Source organism: Nerophis lumbriciformis, linkage group LG22, assembly GCF_033978685.3.
Source record: "Nerophis lumbriciformis linkage group LG22, RoL_Nlum_v2.1, whole genome shotgun sequence".
NCBI lineage: Eukaryota > Metazoa > Chordata > Actinopteri > Syngnathiformes > Syngnathidae > Nerophis > Nerophis lumbriciformis.
The window spans coordinates 39654959-39663927 of NC_084569.2; positions in this window are offsets into that span (position 1 = coordinate 39654959).

Genomic DNA, 8969 nt, shown 5'->3' on the forward strand with positions numbered 1-8969 from the left:
AAGGCCATTCGAGGGAGTCAAATCGTAGATTAAGATGTTTTCTTCGAGCAGTCAAAACAATGACATTCCTGCTCTGTGTCCGTGCTGGTTCTCTCAAATTCAATTTAATTCTTCCTTCTCAGCAAGCTTCTCCATGATGAGATCCATTTTGCGATTCAAATCAGGAACCGCCACAGTCTGTGTTCCCACAGCCTGGCCCAATCCTTCCATTGTGACGAACAGCCGTTGGGCTCCTTGAGTGGCTGACATCGTCTTCCGAAATTGACGATACACGAGAGCAATGCCCAGCCCAATCAGCAGGTGCCCCGCGATCACGGTTCCAAATAGGTAGATGTCTTCCACGTCCTCGATGGAAAGGACTGAGAGGCACATGATTCTCCATTTATCCCAGGAGTCTCTCACGTACCCCGCAGCAATAGTTCCATCAGGGCAGCCAGGCTCTCCCGAACCGCTTTTCCTTGTCGAAAAGACTTTGTCAATTGCGTCGAGGGTCCAGCTGACCATATCCATGTTTGATGTTTAGATTTGAGGACAGCGCAAAGAAAGAGGCTTCAAAAAAGTTCAGACAGGACAAGGACACGAAGAAAGCAAGCAGGGAAGGAGGGAGCGGAGAAAAATGCGACCGCCCTCACCAAGAGGCAAGACAGAATTTTTTTTTTTTTTTTAAATAAAAAAAAAAATGAAGGAAAAAAGAGCAAAAATATGTCATTCAATAAGCAAAAAGCTGAAAACTTTTTTTTTTTTTTTTGGTAAAAAATAAAAAGTGCTACATACGGAAGTAATCTGTTTACCGCCGAGCAAACAAGACATTTTTTTTTACGAATTGTGGCGATTTCAGAAAAACAAGTTATAACACTGAAACACCCTCAGGAAGAGGTGTTTTAAGACATGGCTAGCTAGCTAGCGGCTAACATCCATCCACAGTGTTTTAGCTACTTCTAAATCACTAATCCTCGCCTCCATGGAGGACGAGGAATATCTAAACATGCTTCACTACACACCGTAGGAGGATACAATAGCTCACAAATGCCATGGGTGGATCTACACTTGACATCCACTGTAATGATACCAAGTACAATAGTGTATCTAGTCGATACTACTATGAGTACATCAATATTTTTTAGCATCACAAAATCTTTTTCCCATTTTCAAAAAATTCATATTAAGTTTATAAAGTCAGTAAATACGTCCCTGGACACATGAGGACTTTGAATATGACCAATGTATGATCCTGTAACTACTTGGTATCGGATCCATACCTAAATGTGTGGTATCATCCAAAACTAATGTCAAGTATCAAAGAAGAGAAGAATGAGTGATTATTACATTTTAACAGAAGTGTAGATAGAACATGTTAAAACAGAAAATAAGCAGATATTAACAGTAAATGAACGAGTAGATTAATAATACATTTTTTACAGTTTGTCCCTCTTAATGTGTACAAAATAATAGGTGTATAAATGACACAATATGTTACTGCAGACTATTTAGGAGTCTTTGTTTGTTTACTTACTACTAAAAGACAAGTTGTCTAGTATGTTCACTATTTTATTTAAGGACTAAATGACAATAATAAACATATGTTTCATGTACTCTTAACATTTTTTGCTCAAATAAAGACAATAATGACATTTTTGTGGTCCCCTTTATTTAGCAAAGTATTGAAATACATTTTGGTACCGGTACCAGAATATTGGTAATATTGGACAACCCTACCCTGGACTGAGAAACAGCGGGGGGGGGTTTCAGGAATACCAACAACAGTGTTCTGTAGTTACTAAAAGTCTCCTCTTGCTGTTTCAAACTTTAATCTGGACTCCTTGAACGCATCACAATTATGTGCTATGAGACGCAAAAGGGAAATTTCGACATAACTTTGTCCGATACCGCCACAAATAAATTACTCTTGATCTTCCTTCTATCACCCCAGTTCCCAAATGTTTCTGTCCATCTGATTGTCTAGTTTGCTAACATATATCACCCTCCTACACAATCTGGACTGTGGTCCTAACTTTTACCCCTGTTGGCTTTTGCAATCTTTATCTTCATCATTTATTTCAACTTTATCTTATTCAAGTATGACATTTTTAAATGTCATTAATTTCATTGACAAGCAATTCTATTATTGTCATACTCTTGTTTGCTAGCGGCTACAATTTCAGTACTATTGAAGATCTTTGCTCCTTCCCAACTCTGTGCTAATATTCTTTTCACAAAATACAACCAGTAGTACGTTAATGTTAACTCTTACTTGTGAAAAGTTTCGACAGTCCACTCATTGGAGAAGGAAAACGCTGAACAACACCTTTGTTTTCTACCTGTCGACTGTCAGTTTAGCATCTTTGTTTTCTACCTGTCGGCTGTCAGTTTAGCATCTTTGTTTTCTACCGGTCGACTGTCAGTTTAGCATCTTTGTTTTCTACCTGTCGACTGTCAGTTTAGCATCTTTGTTTTCTACCTGTCGGCTGTCAGTTTAGCATCTTTGTTTTCTACCGGTCGACTGTCAGTTTACCATCTTTGTTTTCTGCCTGTCGACTGTCAGTTTAGCATCTTTGTTTTCTGCCTGTCGACTGTCAGTTTAGCATCTTTGTTTTCTGCCTGTCGACTGTCAGTTTAGCATCTTTGTTTTCTACCTGTCGACTGTCAGTTTAGCATCTTTGTTTTCTACCTGTCGACTGTCAGTTTAGCATATTTGCTTTCTACCTGTCGACTGTCAGTTTAGCATCTTTGCTTTCTACCTGTCGACTGTCAGTTTAGCATCTTTGCTTTCTACCTGTCGACTGTCAGTTTAGCATCTTTGTTTTCTACCTGTCGACTGTCAGTTTAGCATCTTTGTTTTCTACCTGTCGACTGTCAGTTTAGCATCTTTGTTTTCTACCTGTCGACTGTCAGTTTAGCATCTTTGTTTTCTACCTGTCGACTGTCAGTTTAGCATATTTGCTTTCTACCTGTCGACTGTCAGTTTACCATCTTGGATTTCTACCTGTCGACTGTCAGTTTAGCATCTTTGCTTTCTACCTGTCGACTGTCAGTTTAGCATCTTTGTTTTCTACCTGTCGACTGTCAGTTTAGCATCTTTGTTTTCTACCTGTCGACTGTCAGTTTAGCATCTTTGTTTTCTACCTGTCAACTGTCAGTTTAGCATCTTTGTTTTCTACCTGTCTACTGTCAGTTTAGCATCTTTGTTTTCTACCTGTCGACTGTCAGTTTAGCATCTTTGTTTTCTACCTGTCGACTGTCAGTTTAGCATCTTTGTTTTCTACCTGTCGACTGTCAGTTTAGCATCTTTGTTTTTTTTACCTGTCGACTGTCAGTTTAGCATCTTTGTTTTCTACCTGTCGACTGTCAGTTTAGCATCTTTGTTTTCTACCTGTCGACTGTCAGTTTAGCATCTTTGTTTTCTACCTGTCGACTGTCAGTTTAGCATCTTTGTTTTCTACCTGTCGGCTGTCAGTTTACCATCTTTGTTTTCTACCTGTCGACTGTCAGTTTACCATCTTTGTTTTCTACCTGTCGACTGTCAGTTTACCATCTTTGTTTTCTACCTGTCGACTGTCAGTTTACCCTCTTTGCTTTCTACCTGTAGACTGTCAGTTTAGCATATTTGCTTTCTACCTGTCGACTGTCAGTTTAGCATCTTTGCTTTCTACCTGTCGACTGTCAGTTTAGCATCTTTGCTTTCTACCTGTCGACTGTCAGTTTAGCATCTTTGTTTTCTACCTGTCGGCTGTCAGTTTAGCATCTTTGTTTTCTACCTGTCGACTGTCAGTTTAGCATCTTTGTTTTCTACCTGTCGACTGTCAGTTTAGCATCTTTGCTTTCTACCTGTCGACTGTCAGTTTAGCATCTTTGTTTTCTACCTGTCGGCTGTCAGTTTAGCATCTTTGTTTTCTACCTGTCGACTGTCAGTTTAGCATCTTTGTTTTCTACCTGTCGACTGTCAGTTTAGCATCTTTGTTTTCTACCTGTCTACTGTCAGTTTAGCATCTTTGTTTTCTACCTGTCGACTGTCAGTTTAGCATCTTTGTTTTCTACCTGTCGACTGTCAGTTTAGCATCTTTGTTTTCTACCTGTCGACTGTCAGTTTAGCATCTTTGTTTTCTACCTGTCGACTGTCAGTTTAGCATCTTTGTTTTCTGCCTGTCGACTGTCAGTTTAGCATCTTTGTTTTCTGCCTGTCGACTGTCAGTTTAGCATCTTTGTTTTCTCCCTGTCGACTGTCAGTTTAGCATCTTTGTTTTCTGCCTGTCGACTGTCAGTTTAGCATATTTGCTTTCTGCCTGTCGACTGTCAGTTTAGCATCTTTGATTTCTGCCTGTCGACTGTCAGTTTAGCATCTTTGCTTTCTGCCTGTCGACTGTCAGTTTAGCATCTTTGTTTTCTGCCTGTCGACTGTCAGTTTAGCATCTTTGTTTTCTGCCTGTCGACTGTCAGTTTAGCATCTTTGTTTTCTGCCTGTCGACTGTCAGTTTAGCATCTTTGTTTTCTGCCTGTCGACTGTCAGTTTAGCATCTTTGTTTTCTGCCTGTCGACTGTCAGTTTAGCATCTTTGTTTTCTGCCTGTCGACTGTCAGTTTAGCATCTTTGTTTTCTACCTGTCGACTGTCAGTTCAGCATCTTTGTTTTCTACCTGTCGACTGTCAGTTTAGCATCTTTGTTTTCTACCCGTCGACTGTCAGTTTAGCATCTTTGTTTTCTACCCTTCGACTGTCAGTTTAGCATCTTTTTTTTCTGCCTGTCGACTGTCAGTTTAGCATCTTTGTTTTCTGCCTGTCGACTGTCAGTTTAGCAGCTTTGTTTTCTGCCTGTCGACTGTCAGTTTAGCAGCTTTGTTTTCTACCTGTCGACTGTCAGTTTAGCAGCTTTGTTTTCTACCTGTCGACTGTCAGTTTAGCATCTTTGTTTTCTACCTGTCGACTGTCAGTTTAGCATCTTTGTTTTCTGCCTGTCGACTGTCAGTTCAGCATCTTTGTTTTCTACCTGTCGACTGTCAGTTTACCATCTTTGTTTTCTACCTGTCGGCTGTCAGTTTAGCATCTTTGTTTTCTACCTGTCGACTGTCAGTTTAGCATCTTTGTTTTCTACCTGTCGACTGTCAGTTTAGCATCTTTGTTTTCTACCTGTCGACTGTCAGTTTAGCATCTTTGATTTCTACCTGTCGACTGTCAGTTTAGCATCTTTGCTTTCTACCTGTCGACTGTCAGTTTAGCATCTTTGTTTTCTACCTGTCAACTGTCAGTTTAGCATCTTTGTTTTCTACCTGTCTACTGTCAGTTTAGCATCTTTGTTTTCTACCTGTCTACTGTCAGTTTAGCATCTTTGTTTTCTACCTGTCGACTGTCAGTTTACCATCTTTGTTTTCTACCTGTCGACTGTCAGTTTACCATCTTTGTTTTCTACCTGTCGACTGTCAGTTTAGGCTGCTCGCCGGCTCATCATCACCACTTCAAGATGGCGGCCCAATTTCTCGCCTCACAGCAGCACTAGTGTGTCGTGAGATACAGTCTGGTGTGCTGTGGGAGATGATCTAATTTCACCTATTTGGGGTAAAAAATATTTTTTTCAAAGCAGTAATTATAGTCTGCAAATGATGTGTTGTTGTTGAGTGTCGGTGCTGTCTAGAGCACAGCAGAGTAACCGTGTAATACTCTTCCATATCAGTTGGTGGCAGCAGGTAGCTAATTGCTTCGTAGATGTCGGAAACAGCGGTAGGCAGGGTGCAGGTAAAAAGGTGTCTAATGCTTAAACCAAAAATAAACAAAAGGTGAGTGCTCCTAAGAAAAGGCATTGAAGCTTAGGGAAGGCTATGCAGATCGAAACTAAAACTGAACTGGCTACAAAGTAAACAAAAACAGAATGCTGGACGACAGCAAAGACTTACTGTGGAGCAAAGACAATGTACTTCCGAACATGACATGACAATCAACAAGGTCCCCTCAAAGAAGGATAAAATCAACTGAAATATTCTTGATTGCTAAAACAAAGTAGATGTGGTTAATATCGCTCAAAAGGAAGACATGAAACTGCCAAAAAAGAGAAAAAGCCACCAAAATAGGAGTGCAAGACAAGAACTAAAACACTACACACATTAAAAACAGCAAAAAAAGTCAGAATAAGTCAGGGTGTGATGTGACAGGTGGTGACAGTACACTTACTTTGAGACAAGAGCTATAGTGATACATGCTTGGTTATGCTTTAAAGTCATATCAAACGATTTTTTTTTACTGTCAACTGAGTTTTTTTTTTAAATAATTTCTGCTGGTAATGTGCTTCTGCATTTTTTCAAAGCAAAAAATGTGCCTCGGCTCAAAAAAGGTTGAAAAACACTGTTCTAGAAGGTCTTACTGACAACAACGCGTGATCTGATTGGCTATCACAACTGTCCATCAATGTATGCCCCGGGCAGATTAGGTACAGCATGGCAACATAAGATAGCTGAATTCTGATTGGATACAAACTCTATAAACTAAAAACAACAGCGCTGGAAGCAGCATAATATGACATGAAGAGAATATGAATATTTTTACATAATTAGGGAAAGTAAATAAATTATCTTTAATTTAATTTATTTTTTTAATTTATCTTTAGTTATGATGATGATTTCTGGTTAGGCCTTGCTGGCTGTGACGTCACACCTCTGTGTTATACTGTAAATGTGCTTTTATTCAACTCCTTCCACACGCACTTCTTTATTTTGGCCGCTAGTCGGCACTGTTGACTTTCTGCATCTTGTGTAGAGTCCATGCTGTGTAACTTGTTTACATTGAGGGCCACAACGCAGTTAAAGTGGCCCCCAGAGGGCCGAGTGTAAAAGTGAATAATATATAAATATAAATGTATGTATGTATAAATTAATGTACAGTATAGAATTGTGTGAATGCTCCAAAATTCATCTATTTCTTCTTCTTCTTCTCCAGATTTCGGCGCGCTCTACTTCCACATTTATCACCAGTTCAGAATCTCGGGATTTCCCTTGACAAATTCCCACATTTCCCAGAATTCCAGGTTTTCCGGGACATTTTTTCCCATTCAAAATGAATTCACCATTTTTCAAACTTCAACCATTCCCACATTTTTCAACCAATTCAAACCATTCCACCTTCAACACATTCCACTCATCCTGGAAATTGAAACTATCCTTTCTCCGAGTTCAAAAAAATTCCAGGAATTCCCTTTTTCCCCAAACCCTATTTTAACCCTTTTTTTTCTGTCGACTACTCCTCCCACATTTTTCCAACCCACTATAAACGTTCCACCGTCAAAACATTCCTCTTAATCAGGACAGAAAACAAAGTTGTTTTTTGAACTGGAAAAATTCCCATTTTTCCCCAAATTCCAGGAATTCCGTAATACCATTTCTCAAATCAACATGTTACTACTTCAACATTTTTCGACCGATTTGAAAAATGTCAACACCAACCATTTCAACTCATTCAGACCATTCAAGTTTGTTTTTTTTACCATTTTCAAAAAAAATTCCCGCTTTTCCCGAAATTCCTACATTTTTTGGAAATTCCCATTTAAGTCAAGGGGACATTCTTCAAATCCACAACTCCCACATTTGTCTTCTAATTCAAAATGTTCCAACTTCAAAATATTCAGCATGTTCAGGAATTGTGTGCTCAACTTCAACAATTCTAAAAAAAATTCCTGGATTTCCCATAATTCCTTTTTTTTTTTTTTTTTCATTTTCCCCATTCAAAATGAATTGTCCATTTTCCAAACTTCCACAATTCCCACATTTTTGAACCTATTCATACCATTTCACCTTCAACACATTCCACCATCCTGGAAATTCCAACTACACTTTTTCCAAGTTCAAAAAAGTTCCAGGATTTTCCAGAATTCCTGGTTTTTCAAAGCCCTATTTCCACCTTTTTCTGGCGACTACTCCTTCCACATTTTTCAACTCACTTCAACCGTTCCACCATCAAAACATTCCTCTTAATCAGGACAAAAAAACAAAGTTGTTTTTTGAACTGGAAAAATTCCCGGTTTTCCCAAAATTCCAGGAATTCCGTAACACCATTTCTCAAATCAACATGTTACTACTTCAACATTTTTCGACCGATTTGAAAAATGTCAACACCAACCATTTCAACTCATTCAGACCATTCAAGTTGTTTTTTACCATTTTCAAAAAAAATTCCCGCTTTTCCCGAAATTCCTAAATTTTTTGGAAATTCCCATTTAAGTCAAGGGGACATTCTTCAAAGTTCCACAACTCCCACATTTGTCTTCTAATTCAAACTGTTCCAACTTCAAAATATTCAGCATGTTCAGGAATTGTGTGCTCAACTTCAACAATTCTAAAAAATTACCAGATTTCCCATAGTTCCCTCTTCTTTTTTTTCTCATTTTCCTTATTCAAAATGAATTGTCCATTTTCCAAACTTCCACAATTCCCACATTTTTGAACCTATTCACACCATTTCACCTTAAACACATTCCACCATCCTGGAAATTCCAACTACACTTTTTCCAAGTTAAAAAAAGTTCCAGGATTTTCCAGAATTCCTGGTTTTTCAAAGCCCTATTTCCACCCTTTTTTCTGGCGACTACTCCTTCCATATTTTTCAACCCACTTCAACCGTTCCACCATCAAAACATTCCTCTTAATCAGGACAAAAAAACGAAGTTGTTTTTTGAACTGGAAAAATTCCCGGTTTTCCCAAAATTCCAGGAATTCCGTAACACCATTTCTCAAATCAACATGTTACTACTTCAACATTTCTCGACCGATTTGAAAAATTCCAACACCAACCATTTCAACTCATTCAGACCATTCAAGTTTTTTTTTTACCATTTTCAAAAAAAAATCCCGCTTTTCCCGAAATTCCTAAATTTTTTGGAAATTCCCATTTAAGTCAAGGGGACATTCTTCAAATCCACAACTCCCACATTTGTCTTCTAATTCAAAATGTTCCAACTTCAAAATATTCAGCATGTTCAGGAATTGTGTGCTCAAC